Source organism: Oncorhynchus keta, chromosome 30 (assembly GCF_023373465.1).
Source record: "Oncorhynchus keta strain PuntledgeMale-10-30-2019 chromosome 30, Oket_V2, whole genome shotgun sequence".
NCBI classification, from domain to species: domain Eukaryota; kingdom Metazoa; phylum Chordata; class Actinopteri; order Salmoniformes; family Salmonidae; genus Oncorhynchus; species Oncorhynchus keta.
Genome location: NC_068450.1, coordinates 6,859,993 through 6,872,472, shown reverse-complemented (window position 1 = coordinate 6,872,472; position 12,480 = coordinate 6,859,993). Strand labels below are relative to the sequence as shown.

The window sequence follows — 12,480 nt, the reverse complement described above, 5'->3', positions numbered from 1 at the left end:
CCGTTATCTAAGTGACTCCAACGTATGCCGAACGAGTCATTTGGACACTACCCCCTTGGTAGCTAGACTCACCTTAAACAAACATTTACATTTTACATTACATTTAAGTCATTTAGCAGACGCTCTTATCCAGAGCGACTTACAAATTGGTGCATTCACCTTATGAGATCCAGTGGAACAGTCACTTTACAATAGTGCATCTAAATCTTAAAAGGGGGGGGGGGTGAGAAGGATTACTTATCCTATCCTAGGTATTCCTTAAAGAGGTGGGGTTTCAGGTGTCTCCGGAAGGTGGTGATTGACTCCGCTGTCCTGGCGTCGTGAGGGAGTTTGTTCCACCATTGGGGGCCAGAGCAGCGAACAGTTTTGACTGGGCTGAGCGGGAACTGTACTTCCTCAGTGGTAGGGAGGCGAGCAGGCCAGAGGTGGATGAACGCAGTGCCCTTGTTTGGGTGTAGGGCCTGATCAGAGCCTGGAGGTACTGAGGTGCCGTTCCCCTCACAGCTCCGTAGGCAAGCACCATGGTCTTGTAGCGGATGCGAGCTTCAACTGGAAACCAGTCCCAAATACACCAAGAAGGTAACCCGATTTAACTTGAGTCTGTCTTGAGTGTATTTGGGTTCAATAGTGTGCTCACTACTACTCCTCTCTGCCCTCCCTCAGACCTCACCAGCAAAACCTGTATTTTTTATACCTTTCTAGGCAAGTCAGTTAAGAATAAATTCTTATTTTCAATGACAGCCTAGGAACAGTGGGTTAACTGCCTGTTCAGGAGCAGAACGACAGATTTGTAGCTTGTCAGCTTGGGGATTTGAACTTGCAACCTTCCAGTTACTAGCCCAACGCTCTAACCACTACCCTGCCACCTCTACACTCTAACCACTAGGCTACCTGCCACCTCTACACTCTAACCACTAGGCTACCCTGCCGCCTCTACACTCTAACCACTAGGCTACCTGCCACCTCTAGGCTCTAATCACTAGGCTACCCTGCCGCCTCTACACTCTATCCACTAGGCTACCTGCCACCTCTAGGCTACCCTGCCGCCTCTACACTCTAACCACTAGGCTACCCTGCCACCTCTACACTCTAACCACTAGGCTACCCTGCCGCCTCTACACTCTAACCACTAGGCTACCCTGCCACCTCTACACTCTAACCACTAGGCTACCCTGCCCCCTCTACACTCTAACCACTAGGCTACCCTGCCCCCTCTACACTCTAACCAAAGTCTTGGTTTTATGCATGTCAACATCAGAAGCCTCCTCCCTAAGTTTGTTTTACTCACTGCTTTAGCACACTCTGCTAACCCTGATGTCCTTGCCGTGTCTGAATCCTGGCTCAGGAAGGCCACCAAAAATTCTAGGATTTCCATACCCAACTATAACATCTTCCGTCAAGATAGAACTGCCAAAGGGGGCGGAGTGCAGTCTACTCTAACCACAGAGATAGCCTGCAAAGTAATGTCATACTTTCCAGGTCCATACCCAAACAGTTTGAACTACTAATTTTGAAAATTACTCTCTCCAGAAACAAGTCTCTCACTGTTGCCGCCTGCTACCTAACCCCGTCAGCTCCCAGCTGTGCCCTGGACACCATTTGTAGAATTGATCGCCCCCATCTAGCTTCAGAGTTTGTCCTGTTAGGTGACCTAAACTGGGATATGCTTAACACCCCGGCAGTCCTACAATCTAAAGCTAGATGCCCTCAATCTCACGCAAATCATCAAGGAACCCACCAGGTACAACCCTAACTCTGTAAACAAGGGCACCCTCCCCTCTCATCCTGACCAACTGGCCCTCCAAATATACCTCCGCTGTCTTCAACCAGGATCTCAGCTAATCACTGCCTCATCGCCTGTATCCGCCACGGAGCCGCAGTCAAACGACCACCCCTCATCACTGTCAACCCGCTCCCTAAAACACTAGGCTGTGAGCAGGCCTTTCTAACCACTGGCCCTGTATCCTGGAAGGACATTGACCTCATAACCCTCAGTTGAGGATGCCTGGTCATTCTTTAAAAGTAACTTCCTCACCATTTTGGATAAGCATGCCCGTTCAAAAATGCAGAACCAAGAACAGATACAGCCCTGGTTCACTCCAACCACTGACTGCCCTCGACCAGCACAAAAACATCCCCTGCGGACTGCACTCTAACCACTAGGCTAGCCCCCTCTATGCTAACTGTTCAGGGAAGTCAGGAACCAATACACGCAGTCAGTCAGGAAAGCTAAGGCCAGCTTCTTCTAGGCAAAAGTTTGCATCCTGTAGCTCCAACTCCAAAAAGTTCTGGGACACTGTGAAGTCCATGGAGAACAAGAGCACCCCTCCCAGCTGCCCACTGCACTGAGGCTACCCTGAAACACCTCTCCACCGATAAATCCATGATTACCGAAAACTTCAATAAGCACTTCTCAACGGCTGGCCATGCCTTCCGCCTGGCTACTCCAACCTCGGCCACAGCTACCTGCCCCCCTACAGTTCCTCACCCAAGCCTCTCCAGGTTCTCCTCTTACCCAAACCAGATAGCAGATGTTCTGAAAGAGCTGCAAAACCTGGACCCGTACAAATCAACCACTGGGCTGACAATCTGATCCGCTATTTCTGAAACTATCTGCCGCCATTGTCGCAACCCCTATTACCAGCCTGTTCAACCTCTCTTTCATAACCACTGAGATCCCCATGGATTGAAAGCTGCCTCAGTCATCCCCTCTTCAAAGGAGGGACCCTGCCACCCTGGACCCAAACTGCTACCCTGCCTCTAACCACTAGGCTCCCTGCCTGCCTCTGCTCTAACCACTAGGCTACCCTTGCCACCCAAGTCAACAAACTAGGTCACTGCCACCCATCTAACCAATACCCTGCCACCTCTACCTTCTAACCACTGGCACCCTGGTTTCCTAACCACTAGGTGCACCTCAGCCACACTCTAACCACTAGGTACTAAATGAACCATAGGCTACCCTGCCACCTCGATAAAAGACTAGGTACCTGTGCAGCCTCTTCATCTAACCACTAGGCTACCCTGCCACCTCTGTCAATCTAACCAAATTCTTACCCTGCCACCTCAACAGCCTCTTTTCGGATGACCCTGCCACCTCTACACTCTAACCACTAGGCTTGCCAGACAGAGTTAACCAGGCTGTGTCAACTCACCAGGGCTACCCTGCCACCTCTACACTCTAACCACTAGGCTACCTGCCACTACACTCTAATTCTAGGGCCGACTCTTTTCTCTAATATATCAATGATCTTGCTCTAACCACGGGCTACCCTGCCACCCACCTCTAACCACTAGGCTACCCGACCCTCCATTCTAACCACTAGGCTACCCTGCCCCTCTCATTGGACCACTGTGCTACCCTGCCACCTCAAACGAGCTCTAACCACTACAGCACTCCTAACCACTGGCCTCCAACTCTCTCTAACCACTAAAACCAAATGCCACCTCTACACTCTAACCACTAGGCTGCCTGCCACCTCTACACTCTAACCACTAGGCTACCCTGCCACATCACCACCCTGGATGGTTCCAACCACTAGGCTACCCTGCCACCTCTACACTCTAACCCTAGGCTACCCTGCCACCTACACTCTAACCACTAGGCTACCCTGCCAGACTCACATCAACCACATCTCCAATCAAAAATCTAACCACTAGGCTACCCGGCTTTCTCTACACTCTAACCACTAGGCTACCCTGCCACCTCTACTCTAACCACTAGGCTACCCTGCCACCTAGTAAAACTGACTAGGCTACCCTGATCCTCTACACTCTAACCACTAGGCGATGCCATCTACTAACCATGGCTACCCTGCCAACCTCTACTCAACCACTGGATGCAGTCTACTCTAACCACTAGTGCCATCCGTTTTGTCACTCTAACCACTATACCCACCCACCACTGCTACTTGTCTACACTCTAACCACTAGGCTGGCCCTCACTAACCATAGGCTACCCTGCGTCCCAGACCCACTGGCTCAGGTCATCTACACTCTAAGTCCACTAGGCTACCCTGCCACCTCTTATCTCTAACCACTAGGCTCACCCTGCCACCTCAACACCCATCCGCCCTAGGCTACCCTCCCTCTAGGTGTAACCACTGATCACCTCTAAAGCCTAACCACTATTTGGCCTGCCTTTCCTCAGCACTCTAACTGCTAGGCTGACTGCCACCTCTACACTCTAACCACTGAAGCTACCTGGAGACTTTTATCTAACCACTCACCTGCCACCAAACATCTAACCACTAGGCTACCTGACCTCTCGCTAACCACTGTACCTGTCTCTACACTCTAACCACTAGCTCACCCTTTTTCACCTCTACACTCTAACCACTAGGCTACCTGTTTCTATTTACTTAACCACTGCTACCCTGCCACCTCTATCTCTACCACTAGGCTACCTGCCCATCTGATCATTTATCACCACTCTAACCACTAGGCTACCTGCAACTCTAACCACTGTATGCCACTCTATTCCACTAGGCTCCTCATGCCTTTTCTACACTCTTACCACTAGGACCCTGCCCCTTTTTTTCTACTGTGTTATTGACTTGCTAACCACTAGGCTACCCTGCCATGTCTAACCACTGGCTTGTCTGTTCACCACTAGGCTACCTGCCTTTATCTTAACCAGGCTGCCCTGCCACCTCTGCAAATGAGAACTTGTTCTCAACTACCTGCCTGGTTAAATAACCAAGGTGAAATAAAAAATAAAAAATAAAACCACTAGGCTACCCTGCCACCTCTACACTCTAACCACTAGGCTACCCTGCCGCCTCTACACTCTAACCACTAGGCTACCCTGCCACCTCTACACTCTAACCACTAGGCTACCCTGCCCCCTCTACACTCTAACCACTAGGCTACCCTGCCACCTCTACACTCTAACCACTAGGCTACCTGCCCCCTCTACACTCTAATCACTAGGCTACCCTGCCACCTCTACACTCTAACCACTAGGCTACCCTGCCACCTCCACACTCTAACCACTAGGCTACCCTGCCCCCTCTACACTCTAACCACTAGGCTACCCTGCCCCCTCTACACTCTAACCACTAGGCTACCCTGCCACCTCTACACTCTAACCACTAGGCTACCCTGCCCCCTCTACACTCTAACCACTAGGCTACCCTGCCACCTCTACACTCTAACCACCAGGCTACCCTGCCCCCTCTACACTCTAACCACTAGGCTACCCTGCCACCTCTACACTCTAACCACTAGGCTACCCTGCCGCCTCTACACTCTAACCACTAGGCTACCCTGCCACCTCTACACTCTAACCACTAGGCTACCTGCCTCCTCTACACTCTAACCACTAGGCTACCCTGCCACCTCTACACTCTAACCACTAGGCTACCCTGCCCCCTCTACACTCTAACCACTAGGCTACCTGCCTCCTCTACACTCTAACCACTAGGCTACCCTGCCACCTCTACACTCTAACCACTAGGCTACCCTGCCCCCTCTACACTCTAACCACTAGGCTACCTGCCCCCTCTACACTCTAACCACTAGGCTACCCTGCCGCCTCTACACTCTAACCACTAGGCTACCCTGCCCCCTCTACACTCTAACCACTAGGCTACCTGCCACCTCTAGGCTCTAATCACTAGGCTACCCTGCCGCCTCTACACTCTAACCACTAGGCTACCCTGCCACCTCTACACTCTAACCACTAGGCTACCCTGCTCCCCTCTGCCACCTCTACACTCTAACCACTAGGCTACCCTGCCACCTCTACACTCTAACCACTAGGCTACCTGCCACCTCTACACTCTAACCACTAGGCTACCCTGCCACCTCTACACTCTAACCACTAGGCTACCCTGCCACCTCTACACTCTAACCACTAGGCTGCCCTGCCACCTCTACACTCTAACCACTAGGCTACCCTGCCACCTCTACACTCTAACCACTAGGCTACCCTGCCACCTCTACACTCTAACCACTAGGCTACCCTGCCACCTCTACACTCTAACCACTAGGCTACCCTGCCACCTCTACACTCTAACCACTAGGCTACCCTGCCACCTCTACACTCTAACCACTAGGCTACCCTGCCACCTCTACACTCTAACCACTAGGCTACCCTGCCACCTCTACACTCTAACCACTAGGCTACCTGCCACCTCTACACTCTAACCACTAGGCTACCCTGCCACCTCTACACTCTAACCACTAGGCTACCCTGCCGCCTCTACACTCTAACCACTAGGCTACCTGCCACCTCTACACTCTAACCACTAGGCTACCCTGCCACCTCTACACTCTAACCACTAGGCTACCCTGCCACCTCTACACTCTAACCACTAGGCTACCCTGCCACCTCTACACTCTAACCACTAGGCTACCCTGCCACCTCTACACTCTAACCACTAGGCTACCCTGCCCCTCTACACTCTAACCACTAGGCTACCCTGCCACCTCTACACTCTAACCACTAGGCTACCTGCCACCTCTACACTCTAACCACTAGGCTACCCTGCCACCTCTACACTCTAACCACTAGGCTACCTGCCACCTCTACACTCTAACCACTAGGCTACCCTGCCACCTCTACACTCTAACCACTAGGCTACCTGCCACCTCTACACTCTAACCACTAGGCTACCCTGCCACCTCTACACTCTAACCACTAGGCTACCTGCCACCTCTACACTCTAACCACTAGGCTACCCTGCCACCTCTACACTCTAACCACTAGGCTACCCTGCCACCTCTACACTCTAACCACTAGGCTACCTGCCTCCTCTACACTCTAACCACTAGGCTACCCTGCCACCTCTACACTCTAACCACTAGGCTACCCTGCCACCTCTACACTCTAACCACTAGGCTACCCTGCCTCCTCTACACTCTAACCACTAGGCTACCCTGCCACCTCTACACTCTAACCACTAGGCTACCCTGCCACCTCTACACTCTAACCACTAGGCTACCCTGCCTCCTCTACACTCTAACCACTAGGCTACCCTGCCACCTCTACACTCTAACCACTAGGCTACCCTGCCACCTCTACACTCTAACCACTAGGCTACCTGCCACCTCTACACTCTAACCACTAGGCTACCCTGCCTCCTCTACACTCTAACCACTAGGCTACCTGCCACCTCTACACTCTAACCACTAGGCCACCCTGCCACCTCTACACTCTAACCACTAGGCTACCACCTGCCACCTCTACACTCTAACCACTAGGCTACCTGCCACCTCTACACTCTAACCACTAGGCTACCTGCCACCTCTACACTCTAACCACTAGGCTACCCTGCCACCTCTACACTCTAACCACTAGGCTACCCTGCCACCTCTACACTCTAACCACTAGGCTACCTGCCACCTCTACACTCTAACCACTAGGCTACCCTGCCACCTCTACACTCTAACCACTAGGCTACCCTGCCACCTCTACACTCTAACCACTAGGCTACCTGCCACCTCTACACTCTAACCACTAGGCTACCTGCCTCCTCTACACTCTAACCACTAGGCTACCTGCCACCTCTACACTCTAACCACTAGGCTACCCTGCCCCCTCTACACTCTAACCACTAGGCTACCTGCCCCTCTACACTCTAACCACTAGGCTACCTGCCACCTCTACACTCTAACCACTAGGCTACCTGCCCCCTCTACACTCTAACCACTAGGCTACCTGCCACCTCTACTCTCTAACCACTAGGCTACCTGCCCCTCTACACTCTAACCACTAGGCTACCTGCCGCCTCTACACTCTAACCACTAGGCTACCCTGCCACCTCTACACTCTAACCACTAGGCTACCTGCCACCTCTACACTCTAACCACTAGGCTACCTGCCACCTCTACACTCTAACCACTAGGCTACCTGCCACCTCTACACTCTAACCACTAGGCTACCCTGCCACCTCTACACTCTAACCACTAGGCTACCTGCCACCTCTACACTCTAACCACTAGGCTACCCTGCCACCTCTACACTCTAACCACTAGGCTACCCTGCCACCTCTACACTCTAACCACTAGGCTACCCTGCCACCTCTACACTCTAACCACTAGGCTACCTGCCACCTCTACACTCTAACCACTAGGCTACCCTGCCACCTCTACACTCTAACCACTAGGCTACCCTGCCACCTCTACACTCTAACCACTAGGCTACCCTGCCACCTCTACACTCTAACCACTAGGCTACCCTGCCACCTCTACACTCTAACCACTAGGCTACCCTGCCCCCTCTACACTCTAACCACTAGTCTACCCTGCCTCCTCTACACTCTAACCACTAGGCTACCTGCCCCCCTGCCACCTCTACACTCTAACCACTAGGCTACCCTGCCACCTCTACACTCTAACCACTAGGCTACCCTGCCACCTCTACACTCTAACCACTAGGCTACCCTGCCACCTCTACACTCTAACCACTAGGCTACCCTGCCACCTCTACACTCTAACCACTAGGCTACCCTGCCACCTCTACACTCTAACCACTAGGCTACCCTGCCTCCTCTACACTCTAACCACTAGGCTACCCTGCCCCTCTACACTCTAACCACTAGGCTACCCTGCCACCTCTACACTCTAACCACTAGGCTACCCTGCCACCTCTACACTCTAACCACTAGGCTACCCTGCCACCTCTACACTCTAACCACTAGGCTACCCTGCCACCTCTACACTCTAACCACTAGGCTACCCTGCCACCTCTACACTCTAACCACTAGGCTACCCTGCCACCTCTACACTCTAACCACTAGGCTACCTGCCACCTCTACACTCTAACCACTAGGCTACCTGCCACCTCTACACTCTAACCACTAGGCTACCCTGCCACCTCTACACTCTAACCACTAGGCTACCCTGCCACCTCTACACTCTAACCACTAGGCTACCTGCCACCTCTACACTCTAACCACTAGGCTACCTGCCACCTCTACACTCTAACCACTAGGCTACCTGCCACCTCTACACTCTAACCACTAGGCTACCTGCCACCTCTACACTCTAACCACTAGGCTACCCTGCCACCTCTACACTCTAACCACTAGGCTACCCTGCCACCTCTACACTCTAACCACTAGGCTACCCTGCCCCCTCTACACTCTAACCACTAGGCTACCCTGCCACCTCTACACTCTAACCACTAGGCTACCTGCCACCTCTACACTCTAACCACTAGGCTACCCTGCCACCTCTACACTCTAACCACTAGGCTACCCTGCCGCCGTATTGAGAAGTATTTAAGTCATTCTATACCCCTGCAGAATGTAAGCTATGGTATTTATCTATATCAAAACAGACACTGAGACACACATGCTATTTATGCTATTTAACTGTCGCTCGGTATTTGAGCAATATCAAATCAGAGATATTCTTGTAGATTATCAGAAAACAAATTTTTATTTTATTTGTAAAAGTTGATTTCACCTTTATTTAACCAGGTTAAGAACAAGTTCTCATTTACAACTGCGACCTGGCCAAGATAAAACAAAGCAGTGCCGCAAAAACAACAACACAGAGTTACACATAAACAAACGTACAGTCAAATAACACAATAGTGCCTGTGACTTTAGTGAGCATTGTAGTTGTGCTTTGGAAGATGATATGCAGTGCAATGCCACACCTCCCAACTTGGGAAACATGAGCCTCAGGAACTTTGGGGTCTTAAATCAAAAAATGCAGGGGCTGCCTGCCTGTTTCTCTACTCTGTCCCTTTCTCTCTCTCTCTCTCCCTTTAACTCTCCCCATCTCTCCTCTCTCTCTCTCCTTTCCCTCTCTCTCTCCTCTCCCTCTCTCTCCTCTCCCTCTCTCTCCTCTCTCCCCTTCTCTCCTCTCCCACTGTCTCTCTCTTCTCCCTCTCTCTCCCTCCTCTCCCACGGTCTGTCTCCTCTTCTTCTCTCTCCTCTCCCACGGTCTCTCTCCTCTTCCTCTCTCTCCTCTCCACTGTCTCTCTCTCCTCTCCCTCTCTCTCCTCTCTCCCCCTCTCTCCTCTCTCCACTGTCTTCTCTCTTCTCCCTCTCTCTCCCTCTCCTCTCCCACGGTCTCTCTCCTCTTCCTCTCTCTCCTCTCCCACGGTCTCTCTCTTCTCCCTCTTCCTGGTATGTAGCGATGACATGCAGTGTTCTCTCTTCTGTTCTCTTCTCTTTCTCTCTTACACAGTCCTACAGAGCATCTAGAATGATATATGCAGGCTACCAAGAAATTAAATTAAACATTGTTTATGTACAACATATTTTTGACTATGTTGCCTTGGCTCCCATGCCTGGTGAGTGTTGATGTCAGACAGGGTACATCCCAAATGGCACCCTATTCCCTATATAGTGCACTACTTTTGACCAGAGTCCTTTGAACATGCTCTATTTCCCTGGTCAAAAGTAGGGCACTATATAAAAAACATTGTCTATGCAAAGACACTGTCTTCTTCCCCAGCCCCATTCAGCTAGTTTACCCTTGCCACAGTCATAATCCTTGACCTCTGACCCTCACCATTCCATTCTGATGCAAAACGACTCTGCTGCTGCATTTTAGTGCAAAACAACACCAGATGCCCTGTTAAGTGTACCAGCTGACTGGAGGCTGCGGAGAGGGAGACACCCACACTCACCCACCCAGGATTATTTTTTTGGTAAAAACAAAATATTGCAAAATGAAATTTAAAAGGTGAAATTCATATCCCACGGTGGACTAAAATAGGATACTTAAAAACAACAGTTTGTTAATTTTGCTATTTTATTGTTGTTGTTATAAAGCAAAATAAGAGGATTAATGTTGATCAAAATTGTATTTATTTTTTAGATAATGTAAAACAATTCTAGAAGAATGTCAATATGTTAGTATATCCTTACCACTGTCTACCACACTAAATATTATCTTCTGTCCCCCATGCAAAATAGTAACATTGGTACTTTTGCAAGATGTGGCCAAAGATAAATATGCAATATATTACTGGGTTGAAGTTCGCTGTCTAATTTCTAAAACTATCTGGTATTGACAATGAAACCAGTATTTCTGGCATGAATATATCAAGATAGAGAAGATCCCAATTTAGACTAAATGTGTCTAAACCCACTTCCTCTAAAGATTTTGATATACATCGGTTGGTCATTCAACCAATGACACACAGCGCTGTGGAGATCCTCCCCCCCACAAAAAAAACTAGAGTAATGGAACTGGCACTCTACCATAGTAACGACACAAACAATAGAACAAGTATGCCGGTGAAATAAAGTGCATGAGTTGAAGTGAAAGACTTAGAGAACAGGGAAGTAGAGATTGGGGTGAGGTTGGTTTCTACTTCTGCTGTGTTTGTTCTCTCCAGACCAAACCCAAAACCTTGACTACAACCATCCCACTCTCTCCAGATGTGTGGACAGAAACAGATGCCGAGCACATGCTTAACATGCCTAAACATTCACAAGGGATTGACAAAGAGACAGAAAAAAACAATACAGAGCTATTGTTATTTTTCTATTTGCCAAAATTTATATTATTTTTTTTGAAAAAAATCCCATAAAGTACAGAAGAAGTTGTAAATGTGGGTGTTGCTGTTGGCATAAAACAGAGTATTGTCTTGGGTTTGGCTTTTTTAGCTCTAAAGTTACTGGCCAAACACTAATTAAATGTACAGCCTGGGGAGACTAGGTTTGTTATAGGAAGACCAGGATGGTTCTGGATAGACTAGGCTTGTTCTGGGGAGACTAGGCTTGTTCTGGGGAGACTAGGCTTGTTCTGGAGAGACTCTGCTTGTTCTGGGGAGACTAGGCTTGTTCTGGGGAGACTAGGCTTGTTCTGGGGAGACTAGGCTTGTTCTGGAGAGACTCTGCTTGTTCTGGGGAGACTAGGCTTGTTCTGGGAGACTAGGCTTGTTCTGGATAGACTAGGCTTGTTCTGGGGAGACTAGGCTTGTTCTGGGGATACTAGGCTTGTTTTGGGGAGACTAGGCTTGTTCTGGGGAGACTAGGCTTGTTCTGGGGATACTATACTTGTTCTGGGGAGATTAGGCTTGTTCTGGGGAAACTAGGCTTGTTCTGGGGAGACTAGGCTTGTTCTGGGGAAACTAGGCTTGTTCTGGGGAAACTAGGCTTGTTCTTGGAGACTAGGCTTGTTCTGGGGATACTATACTTGTTCTGGGGAGATTAGGCTTGTTCTGGGGAAACTAGGCTTGTTCTGGCGAGACTAGGCTTGTTCTGGGGAGACTAGGCTTGTTCCGAGGAGACTAGGCCTGTTCTTGATAGACTAGGCTTGTTCTGGGGAGATTATGCTTTTTCTAGGGAGACTAGGCTTGTTCTGGGGTGACTAGGCGTGTTCTGGCTGCTGTGTGGTGTAGCTTGGTGACTGGCCCAAATAGCACCCTATTCCCTATATAGTGGAACTACTATGGGTCCTGGTCTAAAGTAGTGCACTATATAGGGAACAGGATGCCGTTTGGAATGCGTACAGCGTTGGAAACTTTGCCGTGTCTCAACCCTTAATAGAAATACTGTCTGTTTGTAC

General features: G+C 50.1%; 1 long non-coding RNA gene across 2 annotated transcripts; it reads right to left on the bottom strand.

The window, feature by feature from the left end:
* Window positions 1-881: 881 nt before the first annotated feature.
* Window positions 882-7,664, bottom strand: LOC127913851 (uncharacterized). 2 transcript variants are annotated; one of them, XR_008086975.1, is made up of 4 exons: window positions 7,607-7,664; window positions 6,498-7,118; window positions 4,749-4,945; window positions 882-1,179 (listed from the first exon to the last, which is right to left on the bottom strand). It is a non-coding gene; the product is annotated as an uncharacterized LOC127913851 (long non-coding RNA). The 2 variants fall into 2 exon arrangements; XR_008086976.1 differs by lacking the exon at window positions 7,607-7,664 and having other exon boundaries at window positions 6,498-7,143.
* Between the last annotated feature and the right edge of the window lie 4,816 nt (window positions 7,665-12,480).